This window comes from Mustela putorius, unplaced genomic scaffold (assembly GCF_011764305.1).
Source record: "Mustela putorius furo isolate JIRA1106 unplaced genomic scaffold, ASM1176430v1.1 tig00003853_pilon_pilon_pilon, whole genome shotgun sequence".
In the NCBI taxonomy this organism is placed as follows: Eukaryota; Metazoa; Chordata; class Mammalia; order Carnivora; family Mustelidae; genus Mustela; species Mustela putorius.
In genome coordinates, this window is record NW_025422005.1 from 31528416 (window position 1) to 31550343 (window position 21928).

The 21928-nt window shown below is 40.5% G+C and overlaps 1 protein-coding gene across 10 annotated transcripts in view; it reads right to left on the reverse strand.

Annotated features, from left to right (window-relative positions):
* SCMH1 (Scm polycomb group protein homolog 1) overlaps positions 1 to 21816 on the reverse strand; it is a 169897-nt gene extending 148081 nt beyond the window's left edge. For 5 of the 10 annotated variants that reach the window (XM_045064310.1, XM_045064309.1, XM_045064308.1 and 2 more), the window contains exon 1: positions 21640 to 21813. The gene's annotated coding sequence lies outside the window, so the exon portion shown is untranslated. Of the gene's footprint in view, positions 1 to 21639 lie in introns of all 10 variants that reach the window. The other 5 variants (XR_006601730.1, XM_045064315.1, XM_045064317.1 and 2 more) reach the window with 4 other exon arrangements.
* Positions 21817 to 21928: the final 112 nt, after the last annotated feature.

Consider the following 21928-nt stretch of genomic DNA (forward strand, 5'->3'; position numbering starts at 1 on the left):
CAGTATGCATGAGAGCCAAAAACTGGTACTAGGCATTCTGGCAGAAGGAAGGTCTGCAAAACTAAAGCTACCACTCCTCCAAAAGTCTGAAGGCTTCTTGGTATCGCAGCATTCCTACCAATGATTTAAAGTTGCTCTCCTGAGGCAAAACAAAGGCAAATCTTAAGCCATTAACACATAAAAGTAAACTTTAAGTGCAACTAGACATAAATATGGTTTAAAAAGGAGAGGGAAATAGCAAGAAATCCTGTGGATACAGGCAGATACTACTCACTCACTGTCTTTCACTAATGACTATGATACTGCCAAGTAACACCCCTGTTTTGGCTTCTTAACCTGCTACAACAGAGTACCACCAACTGGATGTAATAAAGGAAATTTACCCTCTCACAGTTCTAGAGGCTAGATGTCTGAAATCAGGGTTTTGGCAGTTTCAATGCTCTCTCTAAACCTTGAAGGGGAAGATACCTTCCTGCCTCTTTCAGTTTCTGGTAGCCTTAGGAAACCAATAGATTTTGGTACTGATGGGAGTGGGGTGCTGCTCTAACAAACAGTTAAAAATGGGGAAGTATCTTTGGAATTGGATAATGGGTAGAGGCTTAATCTAAAAAACCTAGATTGCCCTGAAGAGATGTTTGATATAAATAGGAACCTTAAAGATGTTTCTGGTGAGGTATTAGAAGGAAACAATGAATACATTATTAGACACTGGAGAAAAAGCAATTCTTGTCATAAAGTGGCAGAAAACTTATCTGAATTGTGCTTGGTCATTGGGTGAACTTCGATATTTAACTGAAAAAATTTCTAAACAAAGTGTTGAAGTCTGGTCTAGTTTCTCCATGGTGCTTACAGTAAAATATTAGCTGAGATAAACTGAGGAATGAACTGTTAAGCAAGAAGGAATCAGCACTTGATGATTTGGAAAATTCGCTGCCTAACCAGACTACATACTCTGGAAATAGGGCCAAGGGTGTGGCTGGACAATCGTTTGCCTGTGACTCATGGATACAGTCAATCATCTCAGAAGCTAGGAATAGAGATATGGTTATCCAGAAAGATTTGGAGCCTCTTGTCAGAAGGTCTGGATCCCCAAGAATGACATGAAAGACTGATGAGGTTTTTGAGAATTTTATACCAACAGGAGTGCTGTTGGTCTGGACTGAAGGGAACAAAGATGTAATAAAAGGAAGGAAGGGCAAAGCCACACATGTAAAGGCCTGGGCCAATGGGTCCCTCTAGGTGTAAAAGGGTGGAGGTGTCCTATCAGACCAGAGCATCAAGTCACAGAGAATTCTCTCAGGCCTTGAGATCTTGTGAATTTGCTTTAGACTGGTGACCTTTTTATTCCCTCCATTTTCTCTTTGTAATGGAAATGTCTTTCCTATGCCTGTCCTACCTTGTACCTTGGAAGCAGATAACTTGTGTTCTAGGTTTCACAGGCCCACAGATGGAGAGTTTTGAACCAGGATGGACCATACCACAGACTCACCCAAACTTGATTTCGAAAATGATATCTGAGACTTTTTGAGCTGATCATATTTAGGTGAGATTCTGGACTTAAGAGTTAATGCTAGAAATGGGTTAGGATGTTGGGGGGATGTTGGAAGGGGATAAATGTATTCTGCACAATGGAAGTTCATAAATTTTGGGGGGCCAGAGGTGGATTGTTACGTGTTGAATTCACTATTCATTAAGTTATGGGTTGTGTTCACCAAAATTACATACTCCTGATACCTCTGAATGTGACTTTATTTGGAAAATGGTCTTTGTAGACATAGTCAAGCTAAATGAGGTCACAGGGTGAGCCTTCATCCAATCTGTCTGGTGTCCTGAGAAGAAGAGGAAAACATGTGAAGATAAACACAAACAGGGAGAACACCACAAGATGACAGGCAGAGACTGGAGTGATGCAGCTGCAGGCCAAGGAATGTCAAGGACTGACAGCCACCGCAAGCTTGGAAGAGATTCTACTCAGTCCCAGACAGAGCATGGCCCAGCTGACACCTTGATTTGAGAGTTCTGCCCTCCACACTGTGAGAGAATAAATTTCCATTGTTCTCAACCACGCATGTGTGGTACTTTGTTACAGCAGTCCTAGGAAACTAAAATACTCCTTAATACTAATATATATTCAAGAATTACTAAGTACCAGGTACTGTGTTAAGTGCCTTACACCTTGTGGGGAAAAGAAATAAAATAACTTTCCATTACACTTGTTCTAAACACTATACTAAATTTTCTCCCATGTATCATCTGTTGTATAATAATCTGCCTGACTTTGTCCCAGGTTCCTGGCAGAGATGCTTCCAAAATCCTTGGAATTTTCCAAGTGACAGGAATATCTTTGTTATTCATAAGCCCTGTGGACCACACGAGTTTGTGCTAATAAAATGGCTCAGGATGGGGGCCAGCTGCGAGAAAGACCGATAGTGAGATTAGACGATTGGGGCTTTGGGTCAGCTCTCCTTCAGGGCCTATCTAATAAAGCCCCAATCAATACTCTAGACGCAGAAAGCTCAGTGCAGCTTCCTAATTGGTAAACACATCAGTGCGCCAGGAGGATGCCTTGATTCCATGGAGAGAAGACAGGGAAGCTCTGTGTTTGGGACTCATCCAGACTGCACCCTATATGTCTCTCCATTTGGCTGTACCTGATTTGTATCATTTATAATACATCTGTAATCGTAAATATGGCAGTTTCCTGAGTTCTGAGTTGTGCTAGTGAATTACTGAACCTGAGAGGGAGGTCATAGGAACCATCAGATTTGCATCCAGTTAGTTAGAAGTATAGATGGCCCGAGGACCTCACTTGAGGCTGGCATGTGAAGTTGGGGCAGTCTGATTGGGAACCATGTTCCCTTAAACCTATGCAATCTGACACTAACGCTGGGTGGCTGGTGTCAGAATTGAATTGGATTATAACAGCTGGTGTCAGAAGAATTGGGTTAAAACATACCATAACTGAGTTATGGTATTAACTGTGTTCCATACCGCTATCATTGGGTTTCATTTTATAGGGGTCCAATACCTCAGTCAGCAGGTTTTGAGGTACAAAGATTTTAACTTCTGTGAAGTCAAGAAGCTGATAACAAACAGCAAATGTGCTGGGGTTTACTGCACTTTCATACTGTTTGCCTCATTTGGTCCTTAAAAGCTTGTGAGGTACAAATGGCAAACACTACTATCTGTACATTAGAAATGAAAACAAGACTTAGAGAGTTTAAATAACTGGTAACAGTTACATAGCTAGTAACTGCAAAATTCAGGATTACAATATCTAGGTCACGTGACTTCAGATCTTGTACTTTTTCCACAGCCCAGTCTTTCTTGCCAGTAAGAGATCACTTAAAGGTCACTCATAAAACTGTAAGAACAGACAAACGCAATTAAGATAAAATAAAACAAGAGTGCCATTTAAAAAGTCAGATTCCAAACTTTTCAATTAAAACCAATTTCAAGGCTAATTCAGTTATAACCTCCTCCTCCGTACACCTCCCACATTCTGCCCTGGGGATTCAAGGCATATCCATATAAGATATCTGGCCAGAAGGTTTTTATTTGTTATCTTTTTTTTTTTTTTTAAGGTGGTGGAGCCCAATGCAGAGCTTCAACTCATCACCTCAGGTCAAGATCAAGACCTGACCTCAGCTGAGATCAAGTGTATTTTCTAAGACACATATTTCAACCTTTATTATATATGTCATACTCAACATACAGGATAGGTTCCCTAGTGAGGAGAAAATCAACCAGCTTGTCCAAGACCAAATAAAAAGTTTCTCTATCTGACCTATGTACCAAATATTGATGACTTTCCCAATTTATCCAATCAATACTTACTGAATACTCTATCAGTCCCTGGGCTAGGGATATAAGGATGGGTAAGACTTGAACCATGTTAATTTAGAAGTGGAGAGAGATAAGCAAAACGCATTACAAAAGGAATGTAACATGTAGTTATTATGGGTATGTGGAAGTAGAGACCAATTTTCTCTAAAGGCATTGAAAGACTTCATAGAAGTCTTCATAGAAGTGACTTCTGAACGAGAATTTGAAGAATGCATCTTATTCCAGGCAGAGAAGAAGTTTAGGAAATTCTAACTAAGCAATGAGAAGTAGAAAAGTAGTAAGTAGTCAAAGGGCTTGTATGATGTCCTGTGGAAAACGATAGGTAGCTCAAGCAAAGGATGGATATAAGGCAGTGACTTAATTAGAAAACCAGATTAGAATTAGATAAAGATCCAGGACTATATTCTGCAGCCTAGAGGTTTTCAGACCCTTTTTAGTCAAAGAACTATCTTCAGAAACATTTTTTATGCAAAATACAACAATATATAATAACTACCGAGCTTATCAGGTAGAAGGGAAGCAAGGAATCAATCTACACATTCTGCCTTACCTTGACACCCCAACAGAGACACCTGAAGAGGTGCTAGTTAGTATTCAGTATGTAGTCCTCATCTGCAAAAGGTTCCCAGTTTGTAGTAAGCAAAGAAATTGAGAGTAAGCACTCTGAAAATTTATACTACAATTTAACAGAATAATTTTATGTTATTCAACCTAATAAAATTTTGAAGTTCATACTTGGACTTCAAAACTTTTTATCTAATAATCTTTTTTTAATAAAATTATTAGTCTAAGCTGAATGAAAAATACTGCTCCTTCAGTTATTGTCTGTATTGTATCAGGGTGTTTTATGTAAATGTTGAATCTCTAAATTATACACTTGAAACTAATATTATCCTGTATGTTAACTAGCTGGAATTTATTTATTTTTTTATTTATTTTTAAAAGATTTACTTATTTATTTGAGAGAGAGTGTGTGCTCACAAGTGTGCCAGCTGGGGGAGGGGTAGGGGGAGAGGGAGGGAAGCAGACCCCCTACAGAGTGTAGAGCCCTGAGAAGGGAGGGCTCCACCCCTCCAAGCTGGGACTCCATCTCACAAACCTGAGACCATGACCTGAGCTGAAATCAAGAGTCCCACGCTTACCTGACTGAGCCACCCAGGCGTCCCAACTAGCTGGAATGTAAATAAAAAGTTGAGAAAAAAAAAAAAAAGATGGCTCCTTCAACATGTTTGGTTTAAGAAGCATGCCCTACAGGTTCCGCAACTTACCAGCTCTGTAACTGAGAAAGAAAAAAACTCTAGTGGTTGTTTAGAAGAGGAAGATCAACTGGTAAATATAAAGCATAAATAAATACAAAACAAAACAAAACAGCCCAGATGATTACCCAGGATTACTTGTGTAAATGTCAAGCATCTGGCAAATGAATAAGGACATTTAAGTTCACAGAAAAGGAAGATCTCTGCAAGCTATAGTAGTCAAGGAAGGCTTAGACATGGTAGTAGATTTTTAGAGGTTAGAAAGACCTTAAGCCATCAATTTCCAGACTTAAATTCATTAAGTCAATGATTTTAATATTCTTTATTACATATCTATATGTCTACTGAAACACCACTAGATACTAGGTGCTGGGGATACATAACTGAACATAAGTAAGGGTTGGGAGTCACTGCTGTAGACAAAGTTAACCAGAGTTGGTTTCTACTGCTTGCAACCCCATATGACAGACCTTCGTCCACCAAAACATACAAACTGGTGTGTCATTTAAAACTATTGTAAATACAACAGAGTTGCCTGGGTGACTCAGTTGGTTAAGCATCTAACTTGATTTTGGCTCAGGATTTGATCTCAGGATTGTGAGACTGAGCCCCACATGGCTTGGTGCTGAGCGTGGAGCCTACTTGGGATTCTCTCTCGCCCTCTCCTCTGCCCTTCATCCCTTCCCCCACTTGCATGCTCTCTCACTCTCTCAAAACAAAACAAACTATTATAAGTAGTACAAAGAAAAGTTACGTGGCACTATGAAATCTTGTAACGTAAAAGATTAAAGAGATTCTGGGAAACAAAGGCAATATACCCTAAAGAAGTGAAATCTTAGTTGAACTCTGAAAAATGAGTGTAAATTAACCAGCCAAGGAAGGGAGAAGAGCATTCATGGCAGAGGGAAAAGGCATGAGAAAAAATTGTGAGGTGAGATGGGGCGTTGACAGCCCACAGAACAGAAAGAACGGAAGTATCACTAATGCACAGAAACCAAGGAGCAAAGTGAAGAGAGGTCACAAAGATAGACGGGTTAGGTCACTGAAAGTTTTATAAGCAAGAACATAGATGAATCTTAAAGACATCATGCTAAAAGAAATAAGCCAGTCACAAAAGGACTGTATTTCACTCATACGAGGCACATGGAAGAGTCAAAATATGTGATGTCACAGAGATAGAAAGTAGAATGGTAGTTGGAGGGGCAGGAGGGAGGGAGAAGTGGGCAGTTATTGTTTAATGGGTACAGGGTTTCAGTTCTGCCAGATGAAAAAAGTTCTGGAGATGGATGGTGGTAAAGGTCCCACAGTTTGAATATACTTAATGCCAATGAACTGTACACTTAAAAATGGTTAAAATGATAATTTTAATATATATATAAAATGATAATTTTAATATATATATATCTCACCACAATTTTCAAAATGTTATTTTTTAAAGTTCAATAAGCTACATTAAGATCAACAGGAAGCATGTGAAAAATTTTAGTATAATTGAGACTTTTTCAGACACCAAGTCTTTTAAAAAGTTAACCCTAGAAAACAACATGGAAAATGTATTAAACGGAGCCAGCACAGCTGTAGGCAAAGTAGTTAGGATGCAATTGTAGTAATTCAGGAGAAAGAGGACAGAAGCTTGGACCAGAACGGTAGCAATGAAGATTCACTTGTACATTCAACAAATATTTAATGAATGCTATTATATGCCAAGCACTGTGACAGATGTTGAATATAAAAGACTGGCAAAATCCCACACCCATGGAACTTAAAAGCAAATAAATAAATAATTACCTTTTGTGATTCAGTGCTAAAACAAATAAACAGTGACTGTTTATTTAACAGGGCAGTCAGAAAGACCTCTGTGGGGATGTGATTTCAAGCTGAGAAAGAGCTAACAAAGCATCAGGAGAAGACTTCCCAGGCAGAGAGAACAGTGTATGCAAAGTCTCAGAGACAGGAAAGAGCTTCACATATTTAAGGAACAAAAAGGGTACCAGTGTGACTGAAGGGTAGCCAGGGGATGGAAGCACCATGTGAGACAGGCAAAGAGAGCAGGCTCCGTATCATGTAGACCACAGGACAAATATCGTTTGTATTTTCAGCACAAGGGGAAGCCACTGAAAGATTGTAGGCAAAGAGGTGGCAGGATCTGACTATATTGATGGTGGTGAAGGGGGAGGGTAACATGCAAATGTAGAAGCAGGAAAACCATGTAGGGGTTAATATGACAGTCCAAAATAATTATGATGCCTTAGGCTAGAACAAAAGATATAGGTAAAAAAAAAAAAAAAAAAAAAAAATATATATATATATATATATATATATGGAAAGACTCATTAGGTATTTAGGATACAGACCTAATGGGTATTAGTAATGGACCGAAAATGGAAAAAAAAAATCAAGTTTTTAGGCCAAGACAAACAGATGAATTTGGAGGTTGTTCACTGAAATAGGTAACAGTGGGCACCACAGTCACCTGGAGGGCTTTTTAAAATTACTAATTTCTGTGTTCCATTCCCTTGGAAAACCTAACTTGATTTTTTTTGAGGGGGTGGGTTGGTGTCCATGGGATTTTTAATTTAAAAATCTCTTCAGGTATTTTTGATAATCAGTAAGGGTTGGGAGTCACCGCTGTAGACAAAGTTAACCAGAGTTGGTTTCTACTGCTTGCAACCCCAAGTATCCATATGATACTGAAACTGGTATTTGGAAGAAGGGTCCCTAAAATGTAGAATTGCCTGGATTTAGGTTAGGAACAAAAGACTGCAGACCTCTATCTCATGCTGAGAGGTTGGCCATCCATATGTGGTAGGAGAAAGGTGATCCCACTGTGGTCTGTTTTGTATCAGGACTCACTACTACTCAGGTACACTGCAGAGCCATGGTAAGGAAAAATGCAGGATGTGACATGTATTGCCTATATAGGTGGACTTCATTCAGTTCATATAAAAAAGAAATTGCTTAATAGGGCAGATATTAAAAATATTGAATAACCTGTAAGGCCTTACCAGTGCATAATGGGGAATATAAACTCCTGAGTTAAGCTGGTCAATCTGAAAACACTGGGTAGGAAATAAGGCTTTTCTAAAAAAGTTTCATGCTGCCTAGAGCCTGCACAGGAGGCTTGCTGAACTGGAAAATTACCCAGGGCTAAAAATGGTAGAAGTAAAGGCAGAAAGGCAGGACCTACAACCATGGATAAGACAGACATAACAGAGTCTTTATTCTGCTAGGGTCCTTTTAAGCACCTCTGTTATGCACTCCTTGCCGGATAAAGTTGGGATACAATCTAGAAGCAAGAAGTTTACTAATAACTCCCTTCACCAAGCCCTATTTCAAATTAAGTGAGCCAAAAAAAAAATTAAGTGAGCCAATACATTACTTTTTTGCTTCAATCCATTTATGCTGGGCTTCTGTTCTTTACAACCAAAAAGTGTTAATACACTACCAACATTTTAAAAAAGCTAGAGCTCTGTTTTTTTTCCAAAAGGATCACCAGAGGCACTACCCCAAATCTATTAAAATTGAATCTCCAAGTCCAGGTATCTGTTATTCTCAGTGTGTGTTCCAGAGGATGGAAAAGTCTGGTTGTCTCCTCCAATGCTGATGAAGAGGAAATTGTTATTTCCCAGCAATACAGAGGAAAAAATTATAACAATATTTATTAAAAACATACCAAGAGCCCACCACCATATCAGAATCTACCACAGTAGGCATATAGCAGGGCATGGACAGTGTAAGACACTGCCTTGCCTACCAGTATCTTGTGGCCTTTAATTCATGGAAAAGGCAAGACCTACAAATACATCCAGGAGTCAATGGAATAAACTGAGCACCATTATGGTAGGTTAGGTGTGAAAGACTTAAGATTTAAATCCTTTTACATCAGACAACAAATCTATTTCCAAAATACCATCAGTGTAAAATACATTTCCCTCTTAATATAAGGTGAAGGAGCACAAAAAAGAAAAAAATATATATCATGAAAATAGCCTATTAATTCAAATTTGGATTTAACCGACATGTATTTGAGCACTTATTATGTAAACATTTAGTGTATTGGGCACCTAAATACAGGTTTTTGTTGATAACTAATATTCAGAAATACCAGCAAAATAGTAAATTGTCTGAATTGACATTTCTCTTTTCAGCCTAATGGTTTATTTAAATACCATCATTAAGGAGTTTAACATATCAAAAGAAAATTGTTAGTGTTGAGAATAAAGAAGTCAATAAAAACATTACTTAAGATTTTACCAAATTCAAATAGCAGTTCTCAAAAAGACAACTTTGACACCTAAGTGTTCAGGTCAGCATAAAAAAAAATCTACTCATGTTAAGGCGCTGAATCGTATTCAACCCTACCAAACTATCCTTGTTTATTCACTAGGTAAAGTTGTATTAAGTAATTAAGTGAGGGGGGTAACAGCTGGATCATTTGGAGAGTAAGTTCTGGAGCAAGATAGAAGCAAGAGAACTGCTGGCTCTGCTGGTATTTGTTTAGTAATATTTTCAAAGATTTCCATATAGAGAGAGGATATCTAGGGGCATTAATAATTATTCATAGAATATGTCTTTGAAGATAGATTTCAAAGAACGGTTTCCTTTAAATGTAGGTACAACTACAACTAATGATGAAAATATACTTAGTAGAAGAACTATAAACTCCATGACTGAGAGACTTCCCAAAAAGTTTTTTCTTAAAAACTCAGTCCAGGACTACTAAATTAGCATCATGCCAAGAATCGTTTCAACCTTATAAAGTATTTGCAGAAAAAATAAGTATGCAACTCATATGTAATGGCAATAGGTATTAGCACTATTTTAGTGTCACACAAGTAGCTCATCTAAAATAACATTTTTAATACTTTTTTTTAAAGGATTTTATTTATTTGGCAGAGAGAGAGTAGGTAGAGAGGTAGGCAGAGAAAGAGGAGGAAGCAGGCTCCCTGCTGAGCAGAGAGCCCAATGTGGGACTCGATTCCAGGACCCTGAGATCATGACCTGAGCCGAAGGCAGAGGCTTAACCCACTCAGCCACAAAGGCACCCCTAAAATAACATTTCTGTATAAATGGCATCACTTCTGTTCAGAAGCAAATATGAGAACTTGGCTATAAAAATCCTACCAGATAATGGCAACATGCTTTCAATTAACATGCAATATTAAGTTGTATGAATCTTTTACATTTATCTAAGTCCTGTTAAGTAGCATTTGGCCTATTTTTGTTATCTACCTATGTGAGGCACTGAGGTGAAAAAGTTTATATGGATAGTGGCATCTCCGAAGATGGGGGGAGAAAAGACTGGAATAATCCTGGAAGTGCACACAGGAGGCTTAAAATATATAGTAGTCCTCCCTTAACCGGGATTTCAGTTCCCAAACAAACAAACAAACCCAATTCTTACAAGTCAACCTTGCCTCCTGTTGTACAGTCTCAGAACTCTATAACACTGCTTATGGGGAGTGCCAAGGTGACATGTGAAGGGGTCTAAGGTTGAAGTCAGACCGGTCTGGGTTTGAAATGGAGTCCTATCACTTATAAACTGTATGATTTGGGCCAGATATCTTTCAGTCTCCATGTGCTTATGCATAAAGAGGAATTAGTAATACCTTTTTGCAGGTGCGTGAGAACAACACATCTGCATGTTGCAAGGGGTCTGAAAGATACTCGAAAAGTGTTATTCCTTTTGTTAGTGTGGTATGTGACACAGGGTTGGTATGCTTTAAATACATTCTGTGAAAAAGTGGGATATGTATAAAGAAACACAGAAGATGTTGGTTGTGGTTGTTACTTTTATATTGGATAAATAAATTCTGAAACAATTTCACATGCCTTCATGTTTTTTCAGGACCTATTCAGTGCTTGACATAGAGAAGCCACTCAAATGTTTAGTGATTCCTCCATGGACTTCTTGGGCCAAGACTCAAAAGAATGAGGTTCCAGTTTTATGACCCTGGACCTAGAATTGTTGGACTATAGGTTATGTGTACTTTGGTTTTAATAAATATTGCCAAATTGTTCTTCGCCATGATTGTACAATTTCCATTCCCATCAATAGTGTCCAAGAGTTCCCTTAACTCCACATCCTAACAATATTTGACATTATCAGACTTCTTAAAGTTTGCCAATCTAACAGGTTTGAAATGATATCTCATTAGAGCTGTAATTTGCCTTTAATTATTAGTCGATGACTAATAAATAGATTGCCTCCTTTAAGCTTCATTATTTTTCTGTGAACTTATCTTTTTCTAACCTATTTGTAGGAATCCTTTATTATTACAGATAGGATATTTAGCTGATACATGTACCACATATATATTGTTTAATTGTGTGGCTTGCCTTTACATTTTAAAAATTATGATATTAAGAAAAATGATGGCATTCATCTTTGTCATTGTATGTAGCACAGTCAGTACACATTAATACTGACATTAATGTCAGTAGACATTAATAAATATTTGTTGAATCAATGAATGAAAAATTGAACAAATACAAAAAGAAATAATGTGTTTTAACTCTATTTCCTTAACTTGGAATTGTGATTCTATGCTTGTTAGGCCTTGTTAACTTTTATACTCCCAGGACACTTGGGTGGCTCAGTCAGTTAAGTGTCTGCCTTTGGCTTGGGTAATGATCTCCAGGCCCTGGGAATGAGCCCTCCATAGGGCTCCCTGCTCAGCAGGAAGTCTGTTTCTACCTCTCCCTCTAACCCTCCCCAACTCCACTCATGCTCTCTCACTCTCTCTCAAATAATAAAATCTTTTAAAAAAATAAACTTTTACACTCCCAAATTCATCTTCAAAATTCATTTATTTTTAAAGAAAAAAATTTAATCTAGCTTGAAGACTTTCTGATAGTTCTTGGTAACTGGAAGTCATTGGAGATAAGACAGAACACCAAAATATCAAGGTTGTAAGTCCAAAATTCTAAATCATCTAAATTAAATGGCTGTCTGCTCTATTCTTAAATCTCTCCAAGAACAAGTATACTGGCTCTCGTGTTTTCTATTATACTTTACAGGACATAATGACTAAAATAGCCTTTATTTCCATCATGATTGAATGCCCCAGAGAAAAGTCTACATAAGCAAGAATGTAAAGCAATTAAGTAAGAAAACACTTGGAAATACGCTATAATATGCCAATGAGCAACAGACATACCTATTAAAGTGAATATACAATATGCATATGCTTTAATTTTGAAAGCTAACAATTAGAACATTTACAGTAAATGTTGAGGGGGAAAAACAATGCAGCAGCCTTTATATGTTTCCAAATATATAGAAATTAATACATGATGACTTGCAATAGAAACAGTAAGAAGCTCAGACAACAGAGGGTCTTAAAAAGGAGGTCACAGGAAGGAATGGATCATTCTGGACACAGTACAAAAATCTGTAGTAAGAAGACATAGTTTTGAGTTGTTCTGACATTGACTTTGATATTGATTTGATATTGGGCACATCATTTACTCCGTGTACACCTCAGTTTCTTATCAGTATATAGAGTTTGTAATGATCCGGAATCCTACCTAATAGGGTTATTATGTATTTCAAATTAAGTAAGAAAAGTAAGTAAAAGTAAAAAAAGTTTAAAAAGTAAGTAAAAGTAAGAAAATCTAACATCCTTCAATAATATGCAACAGTCATTTTCTATCCTTCCTCACCTCCCCATCATCCCAACATCATCTCTATCATTCCTGAAACTCCCAGGCAGAAGGAGATATAAAGTCCTCCGGAATGGATACTGTAAATTTGAGCACTCAGGCTGCCATAACAAAGACCACAGACTGGATGGCTGAAACAACAAGAAATGTATTTCCTCAGGGTTTCACAGGCTAGAAATTCAAGATCAAGGTGTCAGCAGGGTTGATTTCTTCTGAAGCCTCTCACCTGTTTATATAAATAGCTGTTTTCTCCTTCTCTCTTCACGGTCTTTCCTTTGTGTGTATCTCTGTCCTAACCTCCTCTTACATTATGACATAAGTCATAACGGATGAGGGCCCATCCATATGACCTCATTTTATCTTAATTACCTTTAAAGGCCCTATCTCCAAATATAGTAACATTCTGAAATACTGGGGGTTAGGACTTCAAATACAATTTTGAGGGGGAGGGGAATAAGCAACATAATTTAGCCCAACAGAGATATAAGAAATCCTACGATACTGTATCTGCCACTACTTTAGCACTTACTGTACTGTAATATAATTATCATTTTTGTCTCCTCTAGTGGACTATGAATGCCTGCACAGCACCAAATATTTTTTTTAAAAAATATTTTGTTTATTTATTTATTGGGGGGGGGGAGAAGCAGAGGGAGAGAGACAAGTAGCCTTCCCCTGAGGGCAGAGCCCAATGCAAGGCTTGATTTCATGACCCTGAGATCATGACCTGAGCCAAAATCAAGAGTCAGATGCCCAACCACTGAGCCACCCAGTTGCCCTTGAGTATTTCTTATATATATATATATATATATATATATATTATATATATATGTATATATTATATATATATATATATATACACTTTTAAATATTTTATTTATTTAACAGAGAGAGACATCACAAGTAGGCAGAGAGGCAGGCAGAGAGAGGGGGGAAGCAGGCTCCCCGCCGAGCAGAGAGCCCGATGCCGGACTCAATCCCAGGACCCTGAGATCATGACCTGAGCCGAAGGCAGAGGCTTAACCCACTGAGCCACTGACGCATGGGTATTTTGAGTATTGAGTATTTTGAGTATTTCTTATTAATCTCTATCTTTCAAGTGTCTAACACAGAGTATATGTTCAATAGAATGCCTCAATAAACTGCTGATAACTGAACCTACGATATTTTCTGTGAAGGAACAATTAGAACTAATCTATCCTATGAGAATTTTTTTTTAATGGAATTTATAACAGTACAAATGATTTAAGAGAAAGAACAAAATTTTCACTTTTATCTTTCCAAAAGCAACTCTGTTCCCCTATTCTCATCCTTTCCATTGCAGGTTCTATTCTTGGATTACATGTGCTCAGCTTTCCTTAAGTAACAAACCTGGAGACTTTACATGACCACCGCAGAAGTCAGTGACCTCTCCTTCACTCCACTGAATTTCTGGGGTGTTTACAGAGTTACGTATTAGAGTTAGCTAAGTATGTGTCTTACCTTCCCCTCATAAACAGTGAGCTCCCTGAAAGAAACAACTATGCCTTAAATATCTCTGAGTGACCAACAATCACTATTTACTGAATAAACATAAATTTCTCTAAATCAGAATCACTCTTGAGGAAGAGAAATTTTCTTAAACCAAGGAGGTGGCGCAAGAAAAGTGGCAAGGATCTTGTGTTCAGTTTGGGACATACTTTGTTTTAAGAAATATCTCTTACGGAATATCTTTTTATTAGGTCCATTTCAATTTCAGAAGGTTTTCACATAGTATATTGGGACCTGGAGTGATGGGATATACTGATTTTAAAGTAAATACGGTACCTAGCTACTTGTAAAGCTGACTATAGGTAGCTAAATACATAGTTCTAATGCTCAGAAGAGAGTATCTTGACTGTAATACAAATTTGAGCCATGAGCATACAGGTGTTATTGTAGGCCAAGTGAGTGGATGAGATTGCTAAGGGAATGTACAGAGGCGGGTAAGAGAAGGGAAGCTCTCATTCAAAAAACAACTGGGATGAAGCTTTAAATCTCAGTTTCCTTTCTTTGCACAATTAGGAGACTTATCTCCTCATGAGTGTTCAGAAGATTAAATAAAAAGCAATAACAAAAGTAACATAGATGAACATAACAGACACAGCATTGTTACAATGTGCTGGACACTGTGCAGGGCTCTTTCATACAGGTTCCCTCACTTAAAAAAAAAAAATCACACACACAAAATCACAAAAATCTTAAGGTACGACAGTACTTAATAGGGACTATTATCATTCTCCTCTTCAGATAAGGAAACTGAAACTTATTAAGTGTTGGAGACTAAAACCAGAATGCAATGTAGAGTTAAGAATGAGAAAGTTTATATACTAAATGTACAGAACTCAAGAAGTTTGAGTAAAGGTAGGAGACTAGATGGTACCTGGAGGGAAACATGGACTTAAGATTTTATTTATGAGATTTACTTAAAGATAGGAGACTTCTAAGCAGATTTAAATTTAAAAAAGGAGTTGGAAGAGAGAAAGAGGTTAAAGGCAATGAAAAGATGGAGGTCAGAGATGTAGCCTTGGGAAAGAAGAAGAAACAAGAAAATATAGGTATAGTTTTAAGAAACAGGTTTGACATAAGACCTTATAGAGACTAGGGCAAAGAAATGACTAGCTACTAAACATTCAATGGCAGTAATCTGTGTAAGTGTATGATTTTCTCCAGCAGGGCTCAGAGCTACTACCGCCAAGAAGAAACAGGTTTGATTCAACAAGGTTTGAGATTTTGCCCAGACAAGACAAAAGAACAGTGGAGCAAAGGGATAAGGGGTAATGGCAAGAGAGTGAATGAAATAAATTATAGACTGAGGAAACTAAGCTGGATAGGGAAGGAAGCAAAGACAGGCTTCAATGAGATCACACAACAGAGCTGATGAGGACTGTCAAAGGTCAGATAGAAGACATTCTGAACATGCTACCTGTTTTCATTTATAATTCCAGAGGCAGGCCATCTCTGGTGGATAAGACCTATGGTGTGACTATTATGATCACTTGAGTTGAAGAAGCTATTGTGTCATTGAAACAATCATCTGTGTGAATACTGAAGTTACTAACGGTGAGGACAGAAACCAAGGTAGAAAGGAAGACCGTACATGCTACGTCCTAAGTGATGGAGAAGATCCACATACAAGAAGACAAGAGTGGTATAGCCCCTGCACCACCGAACACAGCGATTTTAAGAAGATGGACAAGTAATGGTCTGGAAATCGTGGTGCACAGAAAGTCATGGTCATGCTCATCTCTCTCATTTTGCACAGACTGTGGGAGAATGGGATGCCCCCATTTAAAAGAACTACAGAGCAAGTGATAGTGCTCTCCATTACTCCTCAGGTGAGAGCCTGACTTCCATTTAAGGCCAGAACACACACAAAAATATAGAAAGATGGTTAACAGGGTATGAAATAGGGGTTTTAGAGAGCAAATGGAAAGGTATGAGAGGTAACAAACAAGCAGGGTTGGCAGAGAGGAGGTAGAAGCCAAGTCAGCATGGGAAAAGCAGTATAGAAGACAGGTAAGTGGAAGGGATAGGACAAAGATGAAAGATGATAAGACTTGCTGGCTTTATATGGCCATAAGGTTATCAAAATAATTAGTTCTAGCAGTGCCCTGGTGGCTAGAGAGTTAGCACTAAAGCCTTGGCAATGGTTTGAGGGGAGGGGCAAGATCTGAGTGCCTATTATGTAACTGACATTATGTAAAGTACTTTATACTTCCTATTTAGTTAAACCTTACACCTAACAAAAATGAGGGAACTGAGGACCAGCGAGGCAAAGTGACCAGCTTAGGCTTGCACAATTAATATTTAGTGACATTCAGTATTAAAGAGACAGATTTTGAAATCAGAGCATCTTTAGTCACTTTCTACCAGTAAGATTTTATAAGTTTCTTCTACCAAACAAGGTTATCTCAGAGATTAAACTACAACTATAAAACAAATCTTAACAGTTGGGTTTTTTTGTTATTGTTTTGTTTTAAGCTAAAACTGGCCTTGTTTTCAAATGTGGAATTTCTTACTTGGTTTACTTCAAACAAAAACCCCAAGTTCTCAAACTATAAATTCTACATAGGAAAATGAGGTAGGGAAAGACAATCGATGCTTCCCTAGTCTGTCTAGCATCAAGTCCAAACTCCATAGTTCCAGGTCTTGAATACCATGGCCCCAGCCCATTTCTCCGGCCATATCGCTCACTGCTGACTTACGCAATACTCAGACCCTGGCAATTATACATTTTTAACAAACATACCCTATACCTTTCATCCCTTTGTATCTCCACTGAAATTATTTAATGTACTGAAATTTGTTCTTCAAGGCCCAAATGAAACTTATTTTGAGTGTGAAGTCTAACCTTGCTTCCAAATATTGAAAAATGATGGCTCTCTCCTCTGAATTCTGCATCCCTTTGCTTTTCCTCTCTTAAGAGTACTTATTGCCTTATAATTTAAGTAAGCATGAGAAAAGTTCAGCCAGCAGAATTTAAGTCCCTTAGAAGTAGTTGAAAGAGAATTAACATTTCCTTTAAATTCCTTTCCTAGTGATATTATAAACATAATTTCATGTAATCTTTGTGACACCCTATGTGAAAGGAATTTATTTTTTACAGGTAAGGACACCGAAAATCACACTGGTTAGATAAATTGCTTATAGTCCTAAGGTTAGTCAGCGGCAGAGCCTAAATTTGAATCTTGGTCTTTGTAGCTCAAAATGTAGGCTCTTCCCAGAAACCATGGGTATAACCTCACTGTTCATCTGATTGTTTCAGATCCACCTACTAATCATCAGTGGGGAAACCTCCATTGACTTTTCTTTGTTAAGTATCAGCAAAAAGGATGTGATAGACAGTACTTGCCCTCCTACTTTTCTTTTCTTTTTTTTTTAAGATTTTATTTATTTATTTGACAGAGATCACAAGTAGGCAGAGAGGTAGGCAGAGAAAGGGGGGAAACATGACCTGAGCCGAAGCCGAACGAAGGCTTTAACCCACTGAGCCACCCAGGCGCTCCTGCCCTCCTACTTTTCAAGAAAGAACAGACTCTCCAGAGCCAAATGTGATTATTATGAGTCCTGAATAAAGAGGAAGAGATCAGAACCCTGCTCCCAAGAAGGAAAAGTAAAAACACAAAACAAAACAAAACACTACTTTTCCACTCTTCCATTTAAAACTACTCCTTCTTTGAGGTGTCTGCCATCTGGCTATGTCACTCTCTACCCCTCCTCCTCATCTGTCATCTGCCACCCTTCCGATTAATCCCCTCCACTCGCCGCACCTGGGTCACAATCATCCTCTCTTCCCCACACCCAAGCATCCTAAATCACTTCTCTATTCACACGGATGGCCCATTCAATACAACAGCCTCACAGTTCTGTCACACTCAGCTTCACTGACCTTCACCTCTGAGGCACCTCAGCTACCCACACACAGAGGCCTAGTTATCACCTAGAAGAGCTCCATACCACACAAGTTAATTCCAATATTCCACTTTCTGAGCACAATCTCCCTCTTTTCTAGCTTACTTCCCCTACATTTGTTTATTGATTTAACTCAAGCTACTAAAAAATCTTCAAGTCCAAAACCAAATTCATCATCCAGTGTTCCCTGTCTCAGTTAATGTCACCGCCATCCCTCTAGTCACCCAAACCAAAAATCTGAGCATCATGCTGGACTCCTGGCCATCTTATCTGCACACCCAATCAATCATAAAGCTCCACATCCAGACTCTCGCAACTTTATCCCTTTCTTCTCATCCCTATGACCACATTTTAAAAATGTTTCCACCATGTCTGATAAAAACTTTTCAATGATTAAAAAAAAAATCACCCACTGAGTTAATTTCAAGTACAAGGTCTACTGTGATATGGTCTCTGCCTATATTTGCAGTCTTCCAACTTCACATTTATGTCTTTTTTTAAGAAAAGATTTTATTTAGTTGATAGAGACAGAGAGAGGAAGAACAAAGAGGGAGAATGAAAAGGAGGAGCACACTCCCCACTGAGCAGAAAGCCTGACTTGGGACTCCATCCCAGGACCCTGGGATCATGATCTGAGCTGAAAGCAGACCCTTAGGTGACTGAGCCACTCAGGTTCCCTATGTCTTTATTGTTATATTCTTTGCAGTTTCAAACTGCCTGTGGTTTTTTTTTTTTTTTTTTTTTTAAGACTTTTATTGTCAGGGAGAAAGAGAGAGCAGCAGGCAGAAGGAGAAGCAAGGTCCTGGCTGAGCAAGGAGTCTGATGTGGGACTTGATCCCAGGACTCTGAGATCATGACCTGAGCTGAAGGCAGACACTTAACCAACTGAGCCACTCAGGTGTCCCCCACTTGTGATTTTTTATGCAAGCCATTCCTTCTCTCACACTGATGCCTTTCCTTGAGCTGTTTTCTCTGTTGGAAGCACACTTATTACCATTCTCTGCTTGACTGTCTTCTTCTTACCATTTATTATTTGGGTCAGTTGTCACCTCTTCCAAAGCCTTCCTTCAGGTCCTTGGCTAGTCTAAACACCCTTTCTTGGGACAACCATAGCATCAACTGCATCCCTCTCACCTTTTATTCTGAGATGATTTATTTGGGCATTTAATTTACCAGCTCCACAAGGATTGAAAATGTATCTTATTCATCTCTGTATACCCAGTATGTAAGCATAGTGCCTGACACAAAATAGATGGATAGGCTTAGAGTAAAGCTTAGAACATGCTGAGTTTAAATCTGCAGTGGTATAATCACACCGGTTCTTTCTCACAGAGTTTTCAATATTTCCAATCATTAACTTCAAGTTCTTTGAAGGGAAGGAACCAGAGCCTTTCCTGAGCCTGTACAGGTCTGCACAGAACGGTTCTATACAAATTTTTACCCAACTTATGTAAAAGGGAAATAGCATTTGCACAAACAAACTAGAAATCAAAACTTGACATGTGTGCTGCTAACTTCAAAACCACTGACCACTTTAAAAAGTAAAAACACAAGAACAAAGATAAAGAACCAATTTTGACTGTTGGCATGTGCTTGCCTATGTTATAAAAGCAGTGAAACTTTGATTAGAATTTGAACAGGGTCCCAGATACAAAAATTTGGCATTTTATCTATAAGGCCATTGTCATCTCTGCTGGGCTTAAAAATTACTAACCTGCAGGGTTGCTTAGGGTAGTTTAGGATGTTGGTAAAAGACACTTTTTAAAAACTCAATCCTCACGTACCAAGGCTAAGTGATGAAAAAGCAAGCAAAAAATAATGCTGGTAAGTGAGCAACAAAAAGTGTTCTTTTTCATAGTAGCTTTGAGCCTTCTGCTGGCAGTTAGAGCAAAGAGTTCAATATAATAAGCATTTCCCTCTCCAACTAAATATTAAATTGCAGTAGGCCCCAAATTGAGTCTCAATCCTTTTTCAGAGTAAAAATAATAAGCTCTCCTATTTGCATGGGCATTGCCACACTAAAATACACATCAGCTCATCTGATTACGTGTTTATAGACTTTTTTTTTTTTTAATGAGGGGAAATCCAAACATCTTCACGAAACAGGATCTCTCTTAGCTCGTTTGAAGACAGTACTGGACTTTTTTTTTAAAGTTCAAAACAGCACAGAGAGGAGGAGGGGAATACTTTTCATTTAAGCAGGTCAATCAATCTTTGGGACCAAGGAACTTCTTGGAGAAACTTAATAGATTAAGAAGCTCTCCTTTAAAGAGGATATGGGCGAGCTCATTCTGAGAAGGGATCAGAGAACTTCAGCATGCAAGAAACAACTGAAGAACTGGAATTAGCGAGGAGATGACAAGACTCTGGGCACATGATTACTATCTTCACGTATCTCAACAGCTGTCCGTAACCAGGAAGAATGGGAGGCAGCGGTTTCTCTGAACCAAAAAATATTTCTAAAAACCAAAGCCGTCCAGGAACAGAATGGGTTTTCCTTGGGGAGAAATGGGTTTCCCATCACTGGAGGACATGTTCAGACAGATTAGTTCAAATGATTAGGGTGGATTTGGGGATTTTCAAAGGGACTTCGGTGTGCGGTGGGAGAAAGGAGCCCTCGATGACTTTAAATTCCCTTCCAGTCTGGAGATGTTCTGGGGTTCGCCCGTCTCCCGGAAGCCCCTTTCACTCCTCTCGGGCTGGCGCTCAGCTGTGCCCCGGGCTCCCGCCTGGCCGCTTGCCCTCCGCGGTGCCCGGCGGCTCCGAGGTTTGAAAGCGGCTCTCCCCGCCCGTTTCCCGCGGCCCACGTGAGTGGTCCCCGCGCAGCTCTCGCCGCCGGAGCCAGCTCGAGGACCGCGGCTGACAGCTCCGGGCCCTCCGCGCGCCCGCCAGCCTCGGTCCCAACCGCCCCCGACCCGCAGGCATCCCTCAGTTCTCGCGTCCGAGCGGAGCGACAGACCCGCCGCACACTGACAGCCGCTCCGACTCCCGGCTCTCCGCGCCAAGCCCACCCTCCCGGCCGCCCCCAGCCCCGCCGGCCGGGACAGGGCGGCCGCCGCTCGGACCCGCCGCGACGCCGACCCTCCAGACGCGCCCCCGCCCTCGGGCTGGCACCGCAGGGTCCCCTTGGGGGCGCCCCTACCGCGTCAGGGCCGCGCGCCGGTCACTGGGCCGCACCGGCCCGGCCGCGGACGCACAGCGGGCCGCCGGGGCTGCGGGCTGGGCTGACACGGCCGCGAAGGGCCGCGGCCGCGCTCGGACCGCAGACAGGCCCCCGGCCCGACAGCCGGCAGACGGCCGGACGGCGGGCCCCGAGGGGCGGGGGTGGCCGCCGGCCAGGTCCCTCCGCCGCCGCCTCGCCCGCGGCGGTCCCCGCCGGCCCAGGCCCCTCAGGGCGCGGGCTTGCCCCGGGAGCGGAGGCGGCAGCCGAGACGCTTACCTGCGGGCTGGCGGCGGCGCGGGGCGGCTCACTCCCTTCCCGCCGCCATGTTTCCGCTGCGCAGGGAGCCCGAGCGGACGCGCGAAGGGGGTGGGAGGGGGCGGCTCCGGAGGGCGGCGGGCGGGCTGGCCGGCTGGGCTAGCGGCGGGGGGCTCGACCGCGGCGGCAGCGGGGGCGGCGGCGGCGGCGGCGGCGGCAGCGGCGTCTCCCCGGCCCCGCCCCCCCTCCTCCGCCTCCTCGGCCTCCTCCGCCGCCGCCTCCTCCCGCCGCGGGGTGGCGCGCGCCTCGG